Source organism: Plecotus auritus (genome assembly GCF_963455305.1).
Source record: "Plecotus auritus genome assembly, chromosome: 5".
NCBI lineage: Eukaryota > Metazoa > Chordata > Mammalia > Chiroptera > Vespertilionidae > Plecotus > Plecotus auritus.
The window spans coordinates 120,837,877-120,864,824 of NC_137776.1; positions in this window are offsets into that span (position 1 = coordinate 120,837,877).

Consider the following 26,948-nt stretch of genomic DNA (forward strand, 5'->3'; position numbering starts at 1 on the left):
GGACACGGAAACGGAAATGTAGAGACCAGAGAGGGCTGACTGGAACCATCGCTGGTTGCCACACCCTAGTGATTCCCTGAGACCCTGCCCCACCCAATTTACAAACCCACCGGAGCTGTGTGCAGTGGCTTTTGCATATGAATGGCCTGTCCTTTCACAGCTTAACCTAACAAATTTGCAGCTGGGTCAGACAGCTCCAAAACTTCCAAACCCCAAACAAAGAGGAGAAATCTGCAGATCTCGCTATAGCTCCTGCTGGGTGGCCTCAGACAGTAGCTGACTTGCACCTCCTTGGAGATTCAGGAGCCAGTGTACCTAGTGGTCAGTGTGAGACGACACCAGATTTCAACTCTTCACATCCATAAGCGACACACTCAAGAGGCAGACTCAGTGAGCACCAAAGCCCCACTGAAGCAAGCCCTGCCCCATAAGGGTGTCTCCAGCACAGCAGTTCTTCCATTATAGACACAGCTGATCCTCATAGCCAATTGGCCTGGAGATCAATTCCTCCCAGTGTACCAATGGCAAACAAGGCTTAACTACAACAAGACTGTGCACCCAGCCCACAAAGAGGTGCACCAAGAGTGTCCTCCTCAGGTGATTGGGGAGGCTGAGCCACTGGGCCCTATAGGTCACCTACCCCACAAAGCCACTCCGTCAACACAGGGAAGCAGTCAAAATGCGGAGACAAAGAAACATGTCACGAATGAAAGAAATGGAGGAAAGCAAACTACTGGATATAGAGTTCAAAGCCACAGTTATAAGGTTACTCAAGAATCTTCTAGAAACCGCTGAGAAACTTAGTGAGACCTCTGAGGAACTTAGTGAGACCTTCAAGGATCTTAATGAGAATGCCAAAAAAAAAAAAATGGAAAAGGACCAGTCAGAAATTAAGCATACACTTTGTCTGAAATAAAGAATAATATACAGAAATCCAACAGTAGACTAGAGGACCCCAAGAATCAAACCAAAGATTTGAAATATGAGGAAGCAAAAAACACCCAACCAGAAAAACAAAAAGAAAAAAGAATAAAAAAATATGAAGATAGTGTAAGGAGCCTCTGGGACAACTTCAAGCGTACCAACATCAGAATTATGGGGGTGCCTTAAGAAGAGAGAGAGCAAGATACTGAAAACCTATTAGAAGAAATAATGACAGAAAACTTCCCCCACCTGGTGAAAGAAATAGACTTACAATTCCAGGAAGCGCACAGAACCCCTAACAAAAGGAATCCAAAGAGGACCACACCAAGACACATCATAATTAAAATGTCAAGGGCAAAATACAAAGAGAGAATATTAAAAGCAGCAAGAGAAAAACAGTTAGTTACCTACAAGGGAGTACCCATATGACTGTCAGCTGATTTCTCAACAGAAACTATGCAGGCCAGAAGGGAGTGGCATAGTTTCAATATTCAAAGTGATGAACAGCAAGAACCTACAACCAAGATTACTCTACCCAGCAAAGCTATCATTCAGAACTGAAGGTCAGATAAAGAGCTTCACAGACAAGAAAAAGCTAAAGGAGTTCATTACCACCAAACCAGTATTATATGAAATGCTGAAGGGTATTCTTTAAGAAGAGGAAGAAGAAAAAGGTAAAAGATAAAAATTATGAACAACAAAAGTGACAACAAATACATACCTATCAACAAGTGAATCTGAAAATCAAGTGAATAAAAAATCTGAAGAACAGAATGGACTGGTGAGTATAATAGAATCAGGGACATAGAAAGGGAGTGGACTGACAATTCTCAGGGGGAAGGGGGCACGAGGGGTGTGGGAAGAGATTGGACAAAAATCTTACACCTATGGATGTGGACAGTGGTGGGGGGTAAGGGCATGGGGGGGGGAATCAGGTGGAGGGAGCTTTGGGGGGAAAAAAGAGGAACATCTGTAATAATCTGAACAATAAAGATTTATTTTTTTAAAAAAAGTTATCTCTGGTAATAACTCATTATGGGCCAGGCCCCTGATTTAAAATTTCTAGGTAGTTAAGGTGGGGACAGAAGTTTCTCTTGAGCCCACAGGGTCTCTATTGCCATCAGCTCAAAAGAATCCACATGCCCTCAACTCTGGAATATTAAACATAAAAAAAAATACATTGATTATTCCACCAAGAGGGAAAACTCTTCTTGGAGAGGTTTGCTCTGAACCCCTTAATATTTTCCCTGATTAGTCTGTAGAGATTGACTAATTAGTTAGGGGGTCAAGGAACGAAGGTGTTGAGGAGGTGAGTGTATATATATATATATTTTTTATAGCAAAGGTGAAGATTTATTGAAGAACAAGTACAGACTCCCACATGGGGAGGGGGAAAGGGTCCCAGGTGAGTGTATATTATCAACCATGGGAGTCCAGCCTTATAGAGAACAAACACGCAGGAAGGAGCTGAGTGATGGGTGAAAGTGAAGGACTGAGGAGGTGGAAGTCTCCAGGAAATCTAAGAGCAGTGATGGCGAGGTGAAGGGGTGTGAAAGATGGAAGTGGGGAAGGGCCTGGAGGGCGACAACAAAGCTCAAGGTTTTAGAAGAATTGCAACCCCAAGTTATGGCAAGATCCAGGAGGTGAACAACTGGATTAGATAATCAGATAGGGTGGAAGCTGTTGTGTTTTGTTTTGTTTTTTTTCATTTGTTTTTTCCCTGTGTGTTTTCTGCACTCAGGGCTTGAGGGAAAGAGAACAGTGGCCACTCAGGATCCAATTGCTGGAGGGCCTAGCAATCAAAGCCACAAGGATGGTCAGAGACACAGAGAGGTAGAGCCCTCACAATAATCACAGTTTTATAGAAGTCATGGAAGCAACCGTTTGGAACTGGCAGCGAGGAACCAGGAGAATGCCACTGTCCACCACGGTCCCATGTGAGGCCTGTCAGCCTCCCCACAAGAAACCTGTGGAGGGAAATGGTGACTAGGTTTCAGTAAAGCCAAGGAGATGGAACAGGTGACCTGGAAGGAGGATGAGGTTGGAGAGGAGCTTATTAATGATTAAACAACCATTTCAGAGAGTGCAGTGGAAAACCCTATGTAATAAAGAGGTAATATGCATATATGGTCATGATGGTAACGACTGATCAGCAGGAGGGTGGTGCAGCGAGCTACAAGTGGAGGAGAGCTATAGGAGGGCAGGGCAGTGAGCTACAGTGCGGCAGAGAGCCACTCACGCACGGATTCGTGCGCAGGGCCACTAGTGTATTTCTAAAATGCTGAGGGAAAATGGGAGAGGGGAGTTCTTAATCAAACTGGGAAAATCCAGAAAGAACTTCCAGCGAAGGTGATCAGGGTCCTGAAAGACAGATCCCAGTCAACTACATAAATGAGGGAGGGAGGAGGAGAGAAGAGGTAAGTGTCAAGTTTTAAGCTGAGGCATAACATCTCATGGAGGTAAGGCACCTCTATGGTATTGCCCTATGTTCCAAGTGGCTGGATTGAAGAAGAGGTCTGAAGTATTGGCGACCGCTGAGGCAGCTTCTGACCAAACTGTAAAAATATCTCTAAACTGTGAAAATATCTCTAAACTGTGAAAATATCTCTTGCTGGCCAATAGGAGCAGAGGTCAGAGAAAGGACGTGCAGCGTGCTGAGCTATATAGGCCTCCCCAGAGATCTTGCACCAGATGCAACATTTTATTCTGGACCATCTGACAATAATTGCCAGAATTAAGTTAAAGCGTTAAATACAAATCTTGCTCCAACAGAAAGATACTCCTATTAAACTCATTTATCCCTTTATTTAAAAGCTTTATGCATATGATGGACTTAAGATCAAGAAGAAGCAGCAAGTTGTCCCCTCCAGACTGGAAGGACGGGATGGTATCCTGTTCACTGTGCCTGAAAACCTGAACAGCAGGGGGCAGCAAATGTTTGCCTTTTTTTTTTTAACCAAGTCAACATTGTCTAGTGCTTGAGTCATGTTGGCTTCATATGAGAAAGAAGAAGAAAAAAGAGAGAGAGACGAGATGGGTGTTGTAATTTAAAGGTCGACTCTAAAAGGCAAGTGTACTGTAATTTACTTCAGTGGCTTCTGGGACAATGCGTGTGGTTTTTCTTAGTTCTTTCCTCAAGGACCCCAAACTGTTTATGTAGTACATACCAGAGGCCAGCAGATGGCAGCACTTTTCAAGTGTCAGGAATATAGAACAAAGTTTGGGGGGAAAATAAAGCATATTTGGGCTGAAATCTTCATTTAAAAAACTACTGATGGGTAGTTTTTAAGTAGGCGATCAAGCTTTTTAGGTCTCAAATATCTTTATGAATGTAAGGTGGAATTTTAACCATTGGTACAAAGGTACGTTGTTCATTTTGAAGCAAGGTGATAACTAAAATGTTTAAAATATCAAGTTTGAGACTTACAAAAAGGAGCTGTAATTGATGGAAATCGTTTGGATTTTGCTGTGTACTTTAAGAATGTATCTTTATCAGATTTCTCAATGATCAATTCACAGGCGTTAGCCAAGAGAAAGGCATTTGCCCACAGACACAATGCTTTCGGATTACTGATTAATCGCACTAAATGGCTTCCTGCGTTGTCCTTGGCTACCTTAGTTAAGTGTCAACAGAGTAACTCAGCTTCTCTTAGGTATTATCACATATTCACCTTTTCTAAACATTGAACTGCTTTAGTTGGATATTTATAACCAGATTAAAGCAGGAACAATGTCTCCTGTTTGAGTACTTTTACTGCAAAGGAAAATGCAGACCCACTGGTTTCTGAGTGACACTTGCCCTGAAACTTCAAACGAGCCTGTGAAACTTCCCTCTGGGTGAAGGGGCAGAGGCCCATCTAACACTGATGTCTTTTTCAGGTATCCTCCATCCTTAGCCAGGAGATAAATAATAACTGCTTGAATGGGAATTAAAAGCATTCTGTGGCATTTCTGCGTATAATGAAAAGTCCCCTGCCTTTGGCTGTTTGACTTCCCACGTGAAACCCAACATGGATTTTGCTACAATAACAAAGCGCACTAGAAAAAACAGAAGGGCCTGTTTGCTTAAATTGCTGCTTGCACGGAAAGAAACTCCCTCGCAGGGTTATCACCGGGTCAGGCTGCACTCCGTTTTCACCAGGCCTGCATCAGGGGCAGAAGAATTCAGATGGCTAGGTGGGTTTCGGCTCTTAGAAGACCACTTTTTAAGTAAAGTGTTGCCTTTTTGGCAAACCTCTCCGAGACCTTCTATTTGACTAGCAACTGAAAGAGACATAAGAAAGGGATTAGAAATACTGAAGAGTCGTCAACTATAGGAAATGACCCTTAGATTTAATTTTATCTTCAAAGAATAATGTCTTCAATCCTTATGGGTCAGGGACCCCAAAATAAGGTCCTTTTGCTAAGTGTCACTTGCACCAAGAGAACAAGACTGTCGTTGGTAAAGCAGAGCAGAAACTTCATTCTTAGATCAAAGAATGCAGAAGGATGAGCTTATGCTCTACAGATACCTTCGCCCCAATCTGAGGAAGTCAGAAGTCCTCAGGATTGGAGGGAGGTCTGTGGGTTCAGGAGTATGGCTTTCCAAGAAAAAAGTGGAGACTTTGCATTGTGGGGAACAGGCACAGTTCCTAAACATGCTTGGAACATGCCTGGCTATACATCACATGTCTCATTTTAAAAAAATATATATATTTTATTGATATTTTACAGAGAGGAAGGGAGAGGGATAGAGAGCTAGAAACATCGATGAGAGAGAAACATCGATCAGCTGCCTCCTGCACACCACCCACTGGGGATGTGCCCGCAACCAAGGTACATGCCCTTGACCGGAATCGAACCCGGGACCCTTCAGTCCGTAGGCCGACGCTCTATCCACTGAGCCAAACCGGTTTCGGCACACATGTCTCATTTTAATGTTACGTCTCCACGTGGTATGGTCTTTAGCATACTAGTGAGTGGAAGTTCCTCAAAGGTCACTCGGGAAAGGGTTTGGGGTGCCATCCTGGATCTTTTTAGTGCAAGCCCCTTTCTTAGCTGATGTCCTTGGGTTTCTTACCTGGTCTTTGCTGGCAAGCTTAGCTCGCTCTGGAATGTCCATCCTTTCCTGTTGAGCCTGTTTTGTCAGGGGATATGCTGGGAGAATGAGAGAAGACAAGAAGTTGGTGGCATATCATTGTGACAATAACACAGCTCCATATGGGAGGAAATGTGGTCTAGAAGCATGGGCTCTGACACTTCTATTTGGTGTTAAATCTTGTTACATGCTGCTACAGTTTCCTCAGCTGTGAAATGAATATGAGAGTGTAGGGTTGGTGTGAAAGTTCAAGTTCATACTTGTGCAACACTAGGAACATAGTAAGTATTACATATGCTAATGGTGAGGATGCACCAGGCACTGCATTAGGGCCTGAGAATACAGAGATTGGCGAGATACTGTCTCCGCTTTGGGGGAGCTTAGAATATTCTTTTGGGGGGTCCAGGTAAATAAAAAAGAACAAAATACTACAGGTGTAATAGGGAAGTTGTATAGAGTTCGGGGAATGGAGTACACGGGACAGTGTGGTGAGTATGGCCGGGGTGAGGGATGTCTTGAGGAAAGGCCCTTGAGTTGAATCATGAAATATGACTATATGTGTTTGTGTGACCGAACTCAAGGGGTTCGCCTCTTGGGGTTCTCTATTCAAGAAGGAGACATTGTTGTGGCCAGGTAGTTTTATTTACTTATCGCACTGAAAGGGGACAGGGGATTCCTATCCAAAGCTCTGCCTCTCCATGGGAGGCTTAGCCATTGCTTATATCACTATTTGGCAATTACGTGTTGATTTCTTCTTTGCAGTTGGACACTTTGGTCCCTTGAGTTCCTGTCCGCTCAACCTGGTTACAGCTGAATCTGGCAAGAAGTAAGTTAAAACGCGGGGAGGGGCAAGAAGGGGCTTGTCAACAGGTGACTGAAGGCGGGGCTGGGGAGCCAGTGCCTGAAGGCCCGAAGTGAGACCCAGGGTGATGCATTTCCAGCGCTACGGTTATCCGACTCTGAACAGAGCTCAGGTAGGTGTTTAGGTGGCAGTGTGTTTGGTGAAGTCATACAGGTGGGTGAACATCAGAGTCCAAAGTGGGGCCGGTGGACTGAATTTGGAAATTTGATGGGTGTTTTTCAGCTCATTCAGCATTTCTAAAAAACAAGGCATCAACATTTAAAATTTAGGAGGTTTTACATGGAAAAATCTGATTTCTCGGCTTTCCAGAAAATTTGGATGGTCTTGCAATAAGACTGTTTTCATTCCCCTCACAGCACCAAGGCACGACGTGTAGCACCAGGTTGTCCCAGACCCCTCCCTCTCCAGTCGATCAGCATGTGTGTCTCTGGTCTTTATATAACTCACCGCGGAGTTCTGGCTTTATTCTATGGGGCACACAGCGTTGACGTGTTTCAAGGAGGAGATTCTACCGTGATCTAATTTGCATTTTTGTGTGGAGAATGGCTTGAGGGAAAAGATGCAAAATTGTCTTCAGCTTTTAACAGACGTCTTATCATAAGAAGTGACTGGACACACACCAGGGCAATTAAATATCATTGGCTTTTACTGTAAGATTTTATTAGAAAATTGAATCCATTCTTTGAAAATTGTGACCTTTAATTTGGTTATGGAAGAGTGATCAATCTTCTAGGCACCTCTGTGTTACTTTTAAAGGTTTGCAAGTGGTCTAGGACTTTAAGAGGAGAATTCAGTCTAGTTGGGCAGCTCCTTTAAGGACTGATAATGAAGTAAAATCAGATCTTAACACCCCCGGAAAGGGCTAAAGGGGATGCGTATATTTCAAGAGAAGAAGGGGCTGTTACAAAACAAGCGGAGTGGGTTTTGCTATCTAAAACCTGCTCTTACTGGTAGAGACAGCCCCCCATCTTCAGACTTCCCAGGGAAAGGGCACATGACTTAAATTGGGGTGGTAGATATAAATAAATGGAGGGTTTTTCTGGCTTGTGGTTCAGGCCCCTGACAGATTAGCAGATGCAAAGCAGAAACAGCTGTGCTGGGTTCAGAACCAAACCAGGGCACAGGCTAGTTTGGGTGTCATGGGTTGGAGAGAAGAAAGAGACTTCTTCTGAGCTATGCCCACCTCTGAGAAACCAAGTATCAACTTCTGTGTTACACCTAAAATTTGTTGAACAAATGTGAAGAACCTGCTATGTGCATAGTTCTTGCCAATGCTCTGCTTTTAGGGGGTCTATTGCTATTGTAAATATTTGTAGAAAGGGTACATTTAAATAAGACACAGATGTTGGCTTTCAAGGAGCTTATAGTCTAGTGGAGGAAATCAACCTGCACACACACACAACTGCAATTCAGAGAAGAGTCACACAGAGTGTACCTCAGGGGCAGAGTTGGGGGTGAGGGGGCTCCTGGCTCAGAAGAAGCCATGAATTCTGATTTGTGGGTTCAAACAATCAGTCTTTGGAAAGAAGCAAATGAGAGTATATTTCCCCCAAAATTTTTCTGTGGGAATGCCCTAGTAATAATTTTGCGGACAAAAGCATAATAGAACCTTGCAGCTAGATGCGGCCAATGAGAGGCGAATATATTCTAAACTTGCACTTTATGTAGAGATTAAATCCTAGCAAAAGACCCATAGCTTTGAGAAGTAAACTCCCTTTCCCAGAAGGCAGCAGACACTTCCATGTATTTCACTTCATGATCACTTGAATTGTTACAGAAAACCGGAGAAGAACCAAGCAATACTCAGAGAGATGGAGTTACATTTATTACGTGCGGGTCCAGAGGAAAATGTCTCTCAAATTCTGGGCCCCAACATGGAGGAACTTTCCCTATTTATATGTTTTTACCTTCTTTGTCTCCCAAATATGGGGTGTTTCCGGCCTCCTTTGCAAGTTCTTAAAGAGCCCCTATGTGCTGGGGCTTTGAGACCTCAACCAAAGGCCTGGCCTGGTGCCAGCACTGCTAATTTCGTCCGGGGAAGGTATAATGGCCTCTCTGAAGTGGGAGTAGTCTTATTTTCCTTATTATTTAAGCAAGCAAGCATTTACAGAAGCCACATAGCAGGGTTAAAATTTCAAACAGCAGTTTTTATATAAGATGGATGCTTCAGAAGAAAATCAAAACCATTAACTGGAAAAAAATGTAAGCTGTAAAAATTGAGGTCTGTGAGATCTTTCCTGTACTTTTTTTCAAATTAAGTGTTACAAACTTCACACGGAATCAAACTTTATTTGCAAAACATCCTCTACCTCAATCAATCTTTCTTTAAACCCTTCCTAAGTTGATTCACTTTCTTAAAAATAAACTTAAAATACTACGGATTTTTTTGTTTTGTTTTTTATTTTTCAATTACAGTTTACTTTCAATATTATTTTGTATTAGTTTCAGGTTTACAGCATAGTGGTTAGATAATCATTTAATTTTCACACTGTTCCCTTAATATTTTCAGTTTCCATCCAGAACCATACATAGTTATCGCAATATTATTGACTTTTTGGTTGTTTTTATTGTCTGTTAATCCTCATCCGAGGGTATTTTTCCATTGATTTTTTTATTTTTTAAAATTTCTTTTAGAGAGAGTGGAAGGGAGGGTGAGAGACAGAGAGAAACATGGATGTGAGAGAGACACATTGACTGGTTGCCTCCCACACGTGCCCTGACCAGGGCTGGGGATTGAGCCTGCAAGCGAGGTACGTGCCCTTGATGGGAATCAAACCTGGGACCCTTCAGTCCGCAAGCCTATGCTTTATCCACTGAGCCAAACCAGCTAGGGCTGACGGTTTTGTTTGTTTTAAGGGAAGTCTCAACTGGCATCAAATAATATGCCATGTATATGATATATAAAGTTTCTCCCTCAACATAGCAGTGCCTCTTTAAATATATTAAGTTAATTATGCAATATATCATATATAAATATGCCATATATATATATATATATATATATATATCCCCCTCAACATAGCATAGATCATGTAATTTAAAGAAAAAAATCCCATTAGAAGAATCTTTTTAAAAAACATTTATATATATATATATATTTTTTAATTGATTTTGTATAGAGATGAAGGGAGAGGGATAGAGAGTTAGAAACATCAATGAGAAAGAAACATCGATCAGCTGCCTCCTGCACACCCCCCACTGGGGATGTGCCCGCAACCAAGGTACATGCCCTTGACTGGAATTGAACCCAGGACCTTCCAGTCTGCAGGCTGATGCTCTATCCACTGAGCCAAACTGGCCAGGACCCCATTAGAAGAATCTGAAAATGTTTTGCAGATGTGCCTTGGAGTAGATTTTAACCATTGTCCTTTCCTCAGCTGGCCACTGAACAAAAGCAGGACTGAGAGTTGAAATGACTTACTCAAAGTTGACAATATTAGCAAGGCTTAGTCCTGACTCTGGCTGCCGACATCATGCTGTCCCGAGGCCACATGGTCTAACTGCTGGTCACTGTGGATAAGGCATTTCTGACACCTCGCCTCTAAATGAATTAGCTTGGTAGTCAGTAAAGCAGGGAGGATAAATTAGTGACTTCCTCCTACCTACTGAACAATTTGCTCAACATCTTGTACACCATCCAGGTCACCCAGATAAAAATCTAAGGGAAAAACCCAACGAAGTCCAAATAGTCATTAGTATTTCCAGAGAACGAAAGCAATTTCTAACGCAAAGGTAGTTCAACAAGCTTGTTTTAGCTGAAAATTAATCTTTATGCATTTGCTATTTCCTTCTATCACAGGTCGCTTTCATTATTGCTGAAATATTTAAATCTTAATCTATTAAAAAAAAAAAAAAAAGAGCCCTGGCTGGTTTGGCTCAGTGGATAGAGCGTCGGCCTTCAGACTGAAGGGTCCTGGGTTCAATTCCGGTCATGGGCACGTGCCTGGTTGTGGGCTCGATCCCCAGTAGGCGGTGTGCAGGAGGCAGCCGATCAATGATTCTCTCTTATCATTGAAGTTTCTCTCTCTCCCTCTCCCTTCCTCTCTGAAATCAATAAAAATATATTTAAAAAAATAATACTGATTCTTAGGAATGAGCTAGAGAAGAGGACTAGTTTGGGGAGATGAATCAGTATTCTATAGGCCTACTGAAAATGTCAACAAATTCCTGTGCAAGAAAATCAATGGCTTGTTCCTCTAAAAGAAATCTATACTGGGTATGTGTAGATACCTTTGGGTTGACACTCGGATACCTTTGTTGTTGAGTAAAAGCAAAAAGAATGCTATGTCATCTGGCACAAATGCCCAAGGTATAATTCCCTGCGGGCTTTTCTTTATGAAAGGGAAATAAATACCCAATTGTTATGACATTGTTTCCTAGCCTGTGCCTCTGCATTTATACCACAGGAAACGGGATTTCCTGTGATTTCATTGTACAGGAGTCCCCTCTTATGCACAGTTTTGCTTTCTGTGGTTTCAGTTACCCGCGGTCCACCGTGATCCAAAAAGATGAAATGGAAAATTCCAGTAAATGAGGCATGTTTTGAATCACTCACCTTTCTCTGTAGAGTGATGAAGTCTCCTGTAGCCCCTCGCAAGAGGTGATTCATCCCTTCGTCCAGCATGTGTGCACGCTGTTGATGCTCTACGCCAGCCTTGGGCAAACTACGGCCCGCGGGCCGGATCCGGCTGTTCTATCCGGTTCTCTTGCTCTCCCCTCTGCTCCTTTACTTTGAATTTATATTAGTTCACACAAACACTCCATCCATGCTTTTGTTCCGGCCCTCCGGTCCAGTTTAAGAACCCAATGTGGCCCTCGAGTCAAAAAGTTTGCCCACCCCTGCTCTACGCCCATTAGCCGCTTAGTCACCACCTTGCTTATCAGATCCACTGCTGTGGTATTGAAGTGCTTGTGTTCAAGTAGCCCTATGTTACTTAATAATGGCCCTAAAGCGCAAGAGTAGTGATGATGGCAGTTCAGATATGGTAAAGAGAAGCCGTAAATGTGCTTCCTTTAAGTGAAAGTTGATTACAGTACAGTGAAACACTTTGAGAGAGAGACCATATATACGTAACTGTTAGAACAGTGTATTGTTATAATTTTTCCATTTTGTTTTAGTGTTGTTAGATACTTACTGTGCCTAATTTATAAATTAAACTCTATCAGAGGGATGTGTGTGTAGGAAACAACATAGTCTATATGGGGTTTGGTACTATCCAGGGTGTCAGGCATCCACTGGGGATCTGGGAACATATCTCCTGCCACTGAGTGGGATGGAGGGGTGACTGCAGTTTTCTCCATGTGGAAGCTTTCACCTGCAATGCAGTGTAGTGTTCACAAAGAGCAGTGTACATGAGAACGCATGGTCATAATCTTTATCCCAGCATGCAGCACAGAGCTGACTGCTCTGCAGAGCCGGCTGTATTAACTCTCCCTGGATAAGTTATAGCAGAGGCTGGCTTATTAGGAATGATAGTAAGGATAGAGTTCTATTCCTGGTTTTTCTCAATTCTTAAAACTACATAATTCTTAAAGAGTTAGAGAAATCCTAATGGAATTTGGCAAAGAACTAAAGAGACTTACTTTCTACACCATTTCTCTGAATGGATAAGTTTATGGAAAATCTCTCCTTTGTTAATCATTTAAGCAGTGGAAAAACCATAGTCTAGGACAACTTGAAAAGAGAATAATTCATCTTTCTCTCATCTTGAGACGAGGTTGCCAGAGGTTGAATTCTGTCTGTGCCTCCTTTGTAGCTGAGTGACCTTGAAAAAAGTTATTAAACTTCCTTGGGTTTCAATCTCCTCATCTATAAAATGGTGATATGGATAGCACCTACTTAATTGGGTTGTTTGAGAATTACATTAGATAAAATATATAAGGTACTTATACTAATAAGTACTTAGTAAATATCAGCTACTACTATGATTAATTTTGAAATGATTATATTAAAAATTTGTAGTCCCATTTTATCTTAGTCCAAATTCCACATATTTTGGGGTATAATCTCAGTGCACATACAATTTAAAACTTATTTATTTTTTCATAGATCTCCATAAATATTTTTTCATGTGACTACATAGACTTCATAAGTGTTACTTTTAATAGCTCCATGGAGTTGTTGCACTGCCATGTACTATGGTAGTCCAAGAATGCCACATACACATCTATACTAATAAGAGAGAAATATGGTAATTGACTGTCACTCTGCAACATCCCACAGCCAATCAGGAGGGAATATGCAAATTAGTGGGACAAAGATGGCGGCGGCCACAAAGCCAGCTGGAGTGGGCAGGAGGCTTGGCTCGCCCCTGGCAATGGAGGAAGCCAAGCTTCCCACCTGCCCTGGCCAGCCACTGAAGGAGGGGCCTGTAGGCGGCGGCCACGGAGCCAGCCTGAGCGCGCGGGAGGCTTGGGTCGTCCTGGCTGGCCACCAAGGGAGGGGCCTGCAAACGGCCCTCAGCCCCTCACCCAGGCTGGCCACGCCACCATCGGGGTGAGGGTCCCTGCTGGGGGCGTGGCCAGCCTGCAAACAGCCATCAGCCCCTCACCCAGGCTAGCCAGGCACCCCAGCAGGGACCCCCCCCCCCTGAAGAGGGCGTGGCCAGCCTGAAAACAGCCCCCAGACCCTCACCCAGGCTGGCCACACACCCCAGTGGGGACCCTCACCCCATGGGGGCGTGGCTGGCCTGCAAACTGCCCCAGCCCCTTGCCCAGGCTGGCACCATCCCCAGTGGGGACCTCCACCCCAATGGGGGCATGGCCAGCCTGCAAACCATCACAGGCCCCTCGCCCAGGCCGCCCCGCCCCCAAGGGAACCCCCACCCTGATCTGGGACACCCTTCAGGGCAAACCAGCCGGCCCCCACCCATGTACTGGCCTCTATCTATACTAATAAAAGGGTAATATGCTAATTAGACTAGGAGACCTTCCAGAAGACCTTCTGGATGCTCTTCTGGACAAAGCCATGGTGGTGGGGCCGAAGTAGAGGCGGTTAGGGGCCAAGAGGAAAAGGCAGTTGTGGGTGATCAGGCCGGTGGGGAGGGCCATTGTGGGTGATCAGGCCAGCGGAGGGGGGGGGCAGTTGTGGGTGAGCAGGCTGGCAGGGGGGGCAGTTGGGGGCGAGCAGGCCGGCAGGGGAGGCAGTTGGGGGTGAGCAGGCTGGCAGACAGAGTGGTTAGGGACAATCAGACAGGCAGGCAGGTGAGTGGTTAGGAGCCAGCAGTCCCAGATTGCGAGAGGGATGTCCGACTGCTGACATCCCCTGAGGGGTCCCAGATTGGAGAGGGTGCAGGCCGTGCTGAGGGACACCCCTCCCCCCGTTCACGAATTTTGTGCACCAGGCCACTAGTAATACTATAACATCTCTTGGTTGTAAATTATACAGATTGTTCCAATTATAAACAAAACCAAAATGAACATCTTGGAACATTCTGAATTCACTCTATTGATGTTTTTACTTAGGAACTAGAATTTTTAAATATAAAGATATGAACTTTAATACAATGACATTTCAATGTAGCTTTCCAAAATGGTTGCCCTAAATTACAATGGTTGCCCTCAACCCAGCATGCCCCCTCTCACAATCCTGGACCGCTGGCTCCTAATCGCTCACCTGCCTGCCCGCCTGATCGCCCCTAACTCCACCCCCCACCCCCCCGCCAGCCTGGTTGCCCCTAACAGCCCCCCGCTGCTGGCCAGGTCACCCCCAACTGCCCCCTCCCTGCCGGCCTGGTCACTCCTAACTACCCCCTCCCACCAGCCTGGTCACCCCTAACTGCCGCCCCCCCCCCCCCTGCACTGGCCTGGTCACTCCCAACTGCCCCCACCCCGCTGGCCTGGTTGCCCCCAACTACACCCTCCACCAGCCTGGTTGCCTCTTACTGCCCCCCTGCCGGCCTGGTCACCCCCAACTGCCCCCCCCCCCCGCCAGCCTGCCGGCCTGGTTGCTCCATGCAGCCTGCTTGTTCAGTCGTTTAGTCGTCCCTCACTAACCCCCCTGCTGGCCTGGTCGCCCCATGCAGCCTGCTTGTTCAGTCATTTGATCGTCCATTGGGCCAGCCCTAGGCGGCTGGGCAGCTGACATCTGAGGCTTGCCTGCACCTTGGGCTGGCCCTGGATGGCTGGGGGGCTGAGGGTACTGGGGGACTCCAGAGGCAGGCGGGTGGAGCGGCCGGACCCACCTGGGGGCGGGCCCGGCCGTGCCACGTGCCTGCTGCCCCGGTGGGGCTGAGGGGACTGGGCGCCATCATCTTTGAGGCCATGGCAGTCACTTAGGATACTCCCTCCTTATTGGCTGTGGGTGCCGCCATATTTGTTAGGGTGTGACAGTCAATTAGCATATTCACTTTTTATTATATAGGATTTTCTTTTTCTTTTTTTTAAATACATTTTATTGATTTTTTACAGAGAGTAAGGGAGAGGGCTGGAGGGTTAGAAACATCGATGAGAGAGAAACATCAATCAGCTGCCTCTTGCACACCTCCTACTGGGGATTGCCCACAACCAAGGTACATGCCCTTGACCAGAATAAAACCTGGGACCTCTCTGTCTGCAGGCTGACACTCTATCCACTGAGCCAAACCAGTTAGGGCGGATTTTCTTTACAATTTATATCTATTTTTGTGTGAAGTTCTTCATATTCTTTTATCTCTTAGCTATTTGAGTTATTTTTCTTATATACTTAAATATGGATTTTAACCCATTTTCACATTTGTTGAAAATATTTTTTCTCTCAAGTGTTTTGAAATTTACATATATGTGATTTTAAAATGTTTTGTATTTGAACACTTCCCTTTGAGATTTTTTATTGCATCTGGGTTGTATCCAGATAGGACTACCTTGTTCTTCAATTTTTTTCTTTTATTTTTCCTTAAATAAATTCTTAACTTTGGAGTTCACTTTGATATGCAACATGAGAAAATGAAAAAAAAATATTCTAGAGAACCATAATATTATATTAAACACCTGGCATTTACTTTTTTTGAAATACATTATAACTAGAGGCCCGGTACACAACATTCATGCAATCGGTGGCAGGGGGGTGTCCCACAGCCCAGCCTGCGCCCTTTCACAGTCCAGGAGCCATTGGGGGACATCCTTAGTGCTGCTGACAAGGTGGGAGAGGCTCCTGCCACCACCATTGCGCTTGCCAGCCTTGAGCCGGCTTCTGGCTGAGCGACACGCCCCCTTTGGGAGCGTGCTGACCACCAGGGGGCAGCTCCTGCATGGGTGTCTTCCCCCTGGTGGTCAGTGTGCATCATAGCAACCAGCGAATTTGCCGTTCAGTCGATTTGCATATTACCCTTTTATTATATAGGATAATAAAAGCATAATATGCTAATTAGACCAGACAGCTGAATGTCCTTCCGGACATCCTTCTGGACAAAAGCTGTGCCAGCTGCGAGGGCCGAAGGCAGGCAGCAGTGGCAGCCAGCAGCGGCAGCAGCAGCAGGGTGATGGGGGCGGCGCCTTCCCCTGATCAGCCTGGTCACCTCCCACAGATGGAGGCCAGACTGTGGCTTAGGCGGGCAGCATGCCTAAGCCATCAGTAGGACATTCCTGTGGGCTCCCAGACTGTGAGGGGGCAGGCCAGGCTGAGGGGATCCCCCCACAAGTGCATGAATTTTTGTGCACTGGGCCTCTAGTTATGAATAAAAGAGAACTACAACAGGATCTTACAAGAGGCTGAAGAGATTCTTGGAGCAGGGAGTCTCTTTGCTATTGCTTTCTACTAGATTGCCCCAATTCCAAACAACAAACTCCAAAGAAAGGAAAAAAAAATTGCCTGGCCGGTGTTGCTCAGTGGTTGAGCGTCAACTTAGGAACCAGGAAGTCACGGTTCAATTCCTGGTCAGAGCCTGGGTTGCGGACTCGATCCCCAGTGTGGGGTGTGCAGGAGGCAGCTGATCCATGACTTTCTCTCATCATTGATGTTGCTATCTCTTCCTCTCCCTTCCTGAGCAAAAAGTTTACATCTAAAAGGCTCTCATTGTCTCCTCAGATTAGCCGATCAAATATATCTTTGCATTTCAGGAAATTAATCTTAAGTATACCACACTGTTCATGCTTTTGAATTAAAGGATGCTTAATGTACTTAGTGCAAGCTAGAAATATTGATTTCTTAATGTAATACTTAAACACATATATTATAGCACCGATTCCTGGCAGAAACTATTTTAATTTAATTCTTTTAATGAGTAAAAAATAAAAGTGCTGTTTGTGGTTAGAAATCTAAGGGTACTTAGCAGTAGGTCCAGCCTGGTAAAGTTACAATCTAGAATTTCTTTAAAAATATTGTGTTTCACTTCGTTATTTCACTCTGGACACAACAACATTTTGCCTTTGGCTTTTTAACCATTTCATTTCAGTACATCAAACATTTATTAACACCTCCTTTACACCAGGCACTGTGCTAGGTACTAGGGGTGCAAAGATAAATAATAAAATGATTCTGTGGGGGTAACTTTAAGCCAAGTTGTAGACAGACACATAGATGATTGAAATACAATTCAATAAATCCTGAGATTCAGACCATTTAACTACTCGTGTCAAAGATTGTAAGGGCCCTGGCCAGTGTGGTTCAATGGTTAGAGTTTTGGCCTATGCATCAAAGGGTCTCAGGTTCAATTCCCAGTCAAGGACACGTTCCTGAGTTGTGGGTTCACTCCCTGCCCCCAGTAGGGGCTCATTAGGGAAGCACCCAATCGATGTGTCTCCCTTGCATCAATGTTTTTCTCTCCCTCCCTTTCTCTTCCTCTCTCTCTCTCTCTCTCTCCCTCCCTTCCACGCTCTCTGAAAAAGCAATGGAAAAATATCCTCAGGTGAGGATTAATAACAGAAAAAAAAAGACTTTAAGGGAGGCCCATATTTTACTCCTTGCTGGACTGTTCTCCTCCCCCCTACTGACACTGTCCTTGGTCCAACTTAAGGAGCTTCAGAGCCCATCGTCCCAGTTCTCCCACCTGCTTCATCATCACATAATACCTAAGTACTCTATCCCAAGTAGGAGCTATCCTTAGAATTAATTTCCCCCTTTCCCTAAGAGGACAGGAGACTAATCATGTTCCACACTTTCATTGGCCTCAGTTGCCACCAGAAGTCCAAGCCTCTCAGATCAACGCAGGAACTCTCATCCATACATTTCTGTACACCCCTTATCTTTTTTAAAAAAATATTTTTATTGATTTCAGAGAGGAAAGGAGAGGAAGAGAGAGAGAGAAACATCAATGATGAATGATGAGAGAGAATCATGGATCAGCTGCCTCCTGCATGCCTTCCACTGGGGATTGAGCCCACAACCTGGGCATGTGCCCTAGGCTGGAATTGAACCTGGGACCCTTCATTCTGCAGGCCAATTCTCCATCCACTGAGCCAAACTGGCCAGGCTACACCCCTTATCTTGACCCACTCTCCCATCTCTGGCAAATCTGCAGGCCCTGCCAATGTGGTTACTGGAACTCAGAACTGGAACAGCATAATCTCCTTTACCTTCAACTCTTCTCTAAAAATACCTTCACCTTCTTGCTCTCAGACCTAGCGCTCCCCACTACAAACTGCTTACCTGGTGCCTTTCAAAGGTGGTTGTTTTTGCTTCCACAGCCCACATTTCCAGGCCCTGGAAATGGGAATAGGAAAATGGACATTCTTCTACTTTCTCAGCATTGTTTCTCTTTCAGAAATCCCAATTCCTTTGAGATTATACTAGACTGCTTTCATTTGCTATCCACCCAGTCATTCTGCTTTCTGTGTAGAAGATCTTAGCAACTGACTCACTGAATTTTTTTTCTCCACTACTCTTGACATCATCTATGTCATGGGTGGATATATCATGTGTTCTCAAATTTAGCTGCACATTTGAAGCACTTGGGGTTGTTTGTTTTTTTATTTTAAATATATTTTTATTGATTTCAGAGAGGAAGGGAGAGGGGGGAGAGAGATAGAAACATCAATGATGAGAATCATTGATCGGCTGCCTCCTGCATGCCCCCTACTGGGGATAGAGATGCAACTCAGGGAGCACACTGACCACCAGGGGGCAGCTCCTGCTTTGAGCATCTGCCCCCTGGTGGTCAGTGCACGTCATAGCAACTGGTCATTCCACTGGTCGATTTGTGTATTAGCCTTTTATTATACAGTAGGTCCTTGGGTTATGTCGGAGATTCGTTCCTATGGCATGACGTAACGTGGTTTTCGCCGTAAGTCGGAACCCACCTATATAAGCACCTACGTCACTCACATGGAGCACGTACACAGCAGTAATGAAGTGAAACAGTAAAAAAAATTTAAAAGAAAGATAATTCCTGACCTTTACTTGTGGTAAATAAATAATAAAAAACATGAAGCACATATCGGAAATTTTTTTTTATATATATACTGTAAATGGGAGATGGCAATGTAACCACGAAATGACGTACATAATGCGAGGACTGCCTATATAGGCTATACATACATATATATATTTGTACTTTTGCTTTAGATCTGCATTATATAAAAAACTATATACATAAAAATTACATATAGTTATATATTAGATACATATTTATATCAAGTAATGGATTATGGATTAGAATGTATTATATATTATGTCTACAGATGCGTGTGCACACATGCACACACACATAACTTCATGGATTAATGAATTCCTTGGCAGCCCTTGAACAGGTACTTCACTTCAAATTCTGGTGTGATTTTATGCTAATCCCTTTAAATGACTGCCAAATATTTGCTTTTATTCTAAAGAAAGTACAATAAATATTAAATCTAAGAGAAATTATATCATTTTATGAGACTTTAAAAGTTAAAGTCCAATTATTTAAAGATCAAACTGTGGAATAATTAGAGCTTTATTTTAACATTATTCATTGTATAATTTCAAATATACTAGTATTTCTGGTTAGATTATAATAACCTTCTTTTTAACCCCTAAGTGCTGCATATGTACAAAGTAGAAAATTGAGCTATTACACAGTAAATTGCAAAGAGTAGTTTATTATAATTCAAATACTAATGCCTAGGATGAAAATCATTTGAAATAACAGCTTAAAGATTATATGGAAGAGAGTAATAAATATGTCTTTTGAGTTGAGAAATAAAAATTAATGGGTTTAGCCGAAACTGGTTTGGCTCAGTGGATAGAGCGTCGGCCTGCGGACTGGAGGGTCCCGGGTTCGATTCCGGTCAAGGGCATGTACCTTGGTTGCGGGCACATCCCCAGTGGGAGGTGTGCAGGAGGCAGCTGATCGATGTTTCTCTCTCATCGATGTTTCTAGCTCTCTATCCCTCTCCCTTCCTCTCTGTAAAATATCAATAAAATATGTTTAAAAAAATTAATGGGTTTAGGAATTCCTTTAATTTGTTTGAAATTTGGGTCTAGTCCATTAGTTATTTTATTTATTTATTTGACAAATTTATAGGACTTTCGGTGCCAAGCACTAAGAACACAGTGATGAAAAAGAGAGATGAATCCTATCTTCTTGCAATAGTGTGTTAGTCTATTGATTACATAATTTATCAGTAAGTTATATTTATGATATATATTAGGATGGCAATTTTCAACTGGTGTGCTGCAAGAATTTTTAAAACATGTAATACCTGATTATTTAGTCAGGGGCACTGGCCTCTTTTCCCTTAGATTGTCAAATAAAATAAATGACAACAGCCAACACAATAGCTGTCTGGTGTGAATGAGTCAAAATTATACCTATATTTTTGTCAGATTGGCAACAAAATTAATATGTTCTTCGGTGTGATGCAAAATTGTAGTAATGAGTTTATGTGCCACGAGATGAAAAAGGTTGAAAATCACTGTATTAAAAGGTTGAAGTGGGGTCAGACATTTAAGTTTGAGGTGAAATACAGGATCGCAAGGGATTCTTTCTTCCAATGGAATATTTAAAGTTTCTAAACCCTACTGACCTTTAAAGCACCCAGGCAGGGGGTGGGGTCTGTTTTTCTCCGTAGCCTGGTTGAAATCTGATTGTACAATTAGCGACTGATGTGCCTGGAATTACATCCGTTTCCCCTGAGATAAGCACAGGAAGGAGAGCAGAGGAAGGACTTGCCCATCTGCGAGAAAGCTCTCCAGATGCTGTGCTCCTGGAGCCCCGTGTCATGGCCTCAAGTTGTTGTGTGGGTTTACTCCATTCATTCTTTTACTTATTTATTTGACAAATTTATAGGGCTTCTGCTGTGTAAGTGGCATGACCACTGACAAATGGTCAAAATGGACAGATGGTCAGATGTCCATTGACAATTTCAAAAAACAAACAAATGTCTGTGGTGGATTCTGAATGAAGGGACAGACAGGAGTGGAGAAACTCAGGACAAATCAGTTCCCATCTTTTGAAGCCCTACTATGTGCCAGAACTGTCATGTGTACTGTCTAAGCCTTGCAGAACTCTGCAGTAAAGATATCACTGTAATTTAAAGATGAAGAAACCTAGGCCAAGAAGCTCAGAAGGTCTTACTCGGGGTTATTTAGTAAATACATGGTAGGAATGTGATTAAAATTCAGGTCTTTTTAGCTCCAGTGCTAGCTTATTTTTAAATACCTCAGTGCTAATAGCATAATATCTACAGGGGGAAATTGGAGTGTAACTATAAAAGAAGGTATCAATGTATTGTAATTATACTTAAAATACAAGAATGAAGGATGCTAGCTAGTAAAACTACCCAATGTTATGTAAATGTACACCTGCTTAATTTAATTTATCGCTGGGAACTTATTGCTATTCTACTGCAGTTTGCTTTTTTTTTTTTTTTTTTTTAACCTTCTACTCCGATCATGCCAGGAATAAGTTCACCAGGAAGCACAACATATCCTATAGGTATTGGCCATTGTGACAGATTGAACTTTTAATGTCAAGTCTTCATTTTCTCATAAAAGATAATAACATTCCTTTCCTTGACTTGCTTCCTCTTATGTGAGTGAAGTGTATTTTTCCGACTCTTCGACTTTGGGCCTGGACATGCAACTTGCTTTGGTAATGGGGTGTTGTTGACACAGGCAGAGACCAGAAACATGTGAGTTCTGCTTGCTGGTGCTCCACCAGGAGAAGAACATGCCCATAGCCTAGTTCCAGAACAAAGACACGTGGGACAGACTGGAACTGAACCTACACCCAGGAGCCAAGGCCAGCCAACCCTGAAAGAGAGCTAATTAGCTAACCCATATCCCATACACATCCACAAAGGTAAGGGAAGATGTTTATTGCTGTAAGCCCCTGCGTTTTAGGGATCATTCGTTATGCAGCAATATTGTGCCTCTAGGTGACTGAAATAGCCATGAGGTGCACACAAAATTATGGACGATGCATAAGGAGGAAAATATTCTTCCTGCTCTTTAGTCTTTCTGAGTCATCCAAGACAGAAAGTCAGAAATGAAGGATCATGAGTAAAGGACTTGAATGCATGGTCTTAGCACACCAGAGAGAACTGTTCCTGAGTGTTTATTTGTGTGACCAAGGACAGAGCTTGAGGGCCAGGGGTGGAAGAGAGCCCCATCAGTGTGAAAACTTTTCTCTAGGGAGGCCCCTAAGCTCAGCTCTAGGAGCCAACCAAATGGTGCCTGTCAATGGGTGGAAATGGTATAAGGAACAAAGGATTCAGGCAATTGTCTTGGTTCTCTGCTCTGCAGCCTTACAAATGAAATTAATCAATCACTAAACATCGTTTTTATGTTACTAGCTGACTTCATCATAGTAACCACATTTCATTTCCCTGGAGAATGGTATTTTAAGCCAAATAGGTTTAGGCCTCATTAGAGATATTGGTGTATACTTTGCGCATAAAGTAAGCTGTAGATTAAAGTCACTGGAACAAAGTACTAAAAATGAAATGTTCTTGAGGCACTTTTAGTCTCCATATAGATCATAGCCTGGTGAGGGATTTAGCACAGAAATATATTATTCAGACTTATGCAGGTGAGGATTTACTGTAATATTTAATAAAAACATGTATGGGGCTTATTATGAAATATGCTCACATGATGTGTCTGACACCCCTCAGGAATTTGGCACGAACACTAAAGCTCTGCCACATGGTGCCAGAGACACTAATATGAGGCGGTTTACTGCAAGAGACACAACTGTTTGAATTCTACAGGAGACCACAGAAAATAGCACTTAGCTCAGTTAAAAACATCCATGTGCTAGTCCCACATTTAAGCCATTGTCTGATAGATTTAAACCATTTTCTGATAGATTTCTTTGCTTGCTAACTCCCTTTTATTGGATTTTTTAAAAAGTTCTTGGACTTTTTACATGAAAAATTATGCTAGAACAGGGAGGATGCTTTTGTCAGTTGAGTTATGTGAAATATTCATCTCATGTCTGTGAGAAAAAGAACATTTTCTCAGAAAAATTCCTTTATTAGGCCAACTTTTTAGTTTTTAAAGCCACATGCTGTATGACGATAAGTGCAGTCAACCAGTGCTTCACATCCATTCTGGGGGAGGGGTGAAAGAAGTAATAATGTCATTAAAGGAAACAAACAGAAACTTCACCTTATTGTCTTCTTCATACTCTAAATTATGAGACTGTCTTATAACACAGTATTTCTGTATAGACATAATTAATTTCCTTTAGTTGGGACTCAAAATTTTGCATCTAAAATTCAGGGGAATAATAGTACTTTCTCATCTAAAATTCCTCCACCCTCCATATTAGTTTCCTGTTGCTTCTGTAATAAATTGTCACAAACTAAGTGGCTTGAAAAAACTCACATTTATTTTTCATTTTGTAGGTCAGAGGTCTGATGTGGGTCTCACAGGACTATAATAAAAGATGTTCGCAGGGTTGTATTCTAGAGGCTGCCCACACTCCTTGGCTTGTGATCCCCTTCCATCTTCAAAGCCACCAAGAGCCAGCTAAGTCTTTTTCACATTATATCACTTAGCCAGCCTTGGGCAAACTACGGCCCGCGGGCCGGATCCGGCTGTTCTATCCGGTTCTCTTGCTCTCCCCTCCGCTCCTTTACTTTGAATTTATATTAGTTCACACAAACACTCCATCCATGCTTTTGTTCCGGCCCTCCGGTCCAGTTTAAGAACCCATTGTGGCCCTCCAGTCAGAAAGTTTGCCCACCCCTGGTACAGACACTGGCTCTTCTGCCTCCCTCTTTCGTATTTAAGAACTCTTGTGATTGCTTTGGGCTCACTCAAATAATACAACATCATCTCTCTATTTTATTTATTTATTTGTTTGTTTATTTATTTAAAATTTATTTTTATTTATTTCAGAGAGGGAGAAAGAGACAGAAACATCAATGATGAGAATCATTGATTGGCTACCTCCTGCATGCCTCCTACGGGGGGGATTAAGCCCGCAACCTAGGCATGTGCCCTTGACTGGAATCAAACCTGAAACCCTTCAGTCTGCAGGCCGATGCTCTATCTACTGAGCCAAACCAGGGCATCATCTCTCTATTTTAAAGGCAGCTGATTATCAACCTTAATTTCATCTGCTACCTTAGTTGGGTTTTTTTTGGCATTATTATATATCATATTCATAGGTTTGGGGGGATTAGCATGTGGACAACTTTTGGAGACCATTAGTCTGCCAACCACACTTCTCTTTGATTGTTGTGAGGGTCAAATGAGACAATACGTATGTAAATTTGGCCCATAACAAATATTCAATAAATCCTAATTAATATTATTTTGTTACCTTCTAAAGGCATGGTTTTAGGTGTGTTACCACCAATGGAATGCTCACCAATCATAAATACTACCGCCCTTCACATTCAGGTAAATATTCACAGGGATTGAATTTTGAAAACTCCGCAATTTTTAGTAGGCTCTGTTGCTAGGCATTTGGGACCTCAGTGTCTGCCTGTTTCATAATGGGTGGATCAGGTAATTGGGAAATGCTATGATTTTCAGGATATGACCTTCATAGCTAGGATGGTCATCATAGATCTATATAATAAAGAGCCAGGGTCGTAACGACCATTAAGACCGAAGGCTTGACCAGACCGGAAGTCAGTGCTGGGTTGCCGGTGTCCTGACCCAGCACTGACTCCCTAGGGGGCTGTGGATCAAGCCTGGAGAGAGGCCTGCAGAGAGGCATGGTCTGATCCATAGCCTCTGTGGCAGCCGTTATTCAGAACTTGCCTCTCTTTCTCTCCTGGCCTGGTCAACAGCCACACCTCCATTTCTCTCCAGGCCTCCACTGGGGCTGCTGATCAGCCCCGCCTTTCTGATCAGGCCACGTTGATAGGACCAGAGATGCTGACTGGCATAGAAACTGACCAATCAGAACCAAATCTGGGTCAACTGTGAGGAGCCAATGGCTGCCTAGGAGGTGGAGCTTTTGACGCTGACTGGCATAGAAACTGACCAATCAGAACCAAATTGGCCAGCAGAGGAGGGCAGTTCGGGGGGAGATCAGGCCAACAGGGGAGGGCAGTTAGGGGCGATCAGGCAGGCAGGCAGAGGCAGTTAGGGGTGATCAGGCAGGCAGGCAGAGGGATTAGGGGCAATCAGGCAGGCAGGCAGGTGAGTGGTTAGGAGCCAGCAGTCCCAGATTATGAGAGGGGTGTCTGACCGCCGATTTAGGCCCGATCCCACAGGGGTCAGACATCCCCCTAGGGGTCCCTGATTGGAGTGGGTGAAGGCTGGGCTGAGGGAACCCCCCCCTCCATGCACGAATTTTGTGCACCAGACCTCTACCTAGTATATACGTAACAGTCCATTTTTCAATGCTCATAAGGACCATTGAAAAACGGACTGTTATGTACTCAATCTACGGTAGGTGTTTGACAGCCATGGGGGACAGAGTAGTTTTCCAAGTCATTAGTGTGGCTCCAATTGGCCTATATGGTTTGGATCAAGGCCCCTGCCAGTGTATAAAGAGGGTAGTGTCCACTCATATTGAAAGATATCTTGATGACTGGATTTTAGCCATGGGCAGTCATAGGACTACCTAGGTAAATGGAATCTATAATAATAAAAGCTTAATATGCTAATTAGACCAGATGTCCTTCCAGACCTCCTTCCGGACGACCTTACAGACAAAACCAGGGCTGTGAGGGAAGCCCAGGTCCCAGGTGCCAGAGGGAAGTTAGTGCCGGCAGCCGGGGGAAGGAAGGCCTACTCTTGCACGCGAGCCTCTAGTACACAATAGGAAACTAAAGTACAAGTTCAGCATTGAACTATAGAACAAACAAGCCAGTTGCTGAGCAAAGAAAACAGCCTGGTGGAATCATCTTGGTACACTGGCTACTCTTTTTAGGGGAACAAGACTAATTGTAGATTGAAGTACTTAACTGCTTTGGGTGTGGGCAGGGTTTGCTTGCTGGTTGCAGGGTATGGCTGGCCAAACCTGGGAAATGACAGTGCATAACATGCCACTAGATTCATAGAGCAGTTTAACAGTAGTCATTAGTTTAGCAAATAGTGAGTGAATTCTGTGTATGTATACATGTATGTATTTAGAAGAGGTCTAAAGAAAAAGTGATGGGAAAAGTACAGGTTTCATTTATAGACAGAATTGCATATAAATTCTGCTTCTAAAAGTTACAAGTGTTATGACCTGTAGCAAGTTGCAAACCTCTGTGAGCCTTAGGATTTTTATCTGTTAAATTGTATACAAGGTTGTGTGGGTTACATGACGTAACATGTTAAAGCACCCAGAATTGGGGCAGGATAGTAGGAAGCTAGGATAATCCCTGGGCAAGTAGAATGGGGAAACTGAGAAAAGAAAATTAAACAAGGCCAAACAGTTGGGGCTGCTTGCAGCCAGCTTGTGAATTGAGAGACCTTATCTTCCTCAACCAAGGACACTCGAGAACAAACGGTTCAAACCCTTCTCTCTAACCAGAGAATACATAGTTTACATCACCCTGGCCTGGGAAATAGAGAACAAAGATCCAGTTAATGCCATTTGTGCCAGCTGAACCCAAGGACAGATGAAGTTGGGGAACAAATAACAAAAACCCCATGGAAGCCAGACAGACCTAAGATAAAAGTGAAACAGTAAAATATACCAAAGAATAATCCCAAACTCCCCTATTCACTCATTTTGATGTATCAGCGTATTAAAAATGCCCCCTGGAAAGCTGATGAACATTCTACTAAAACCCTCC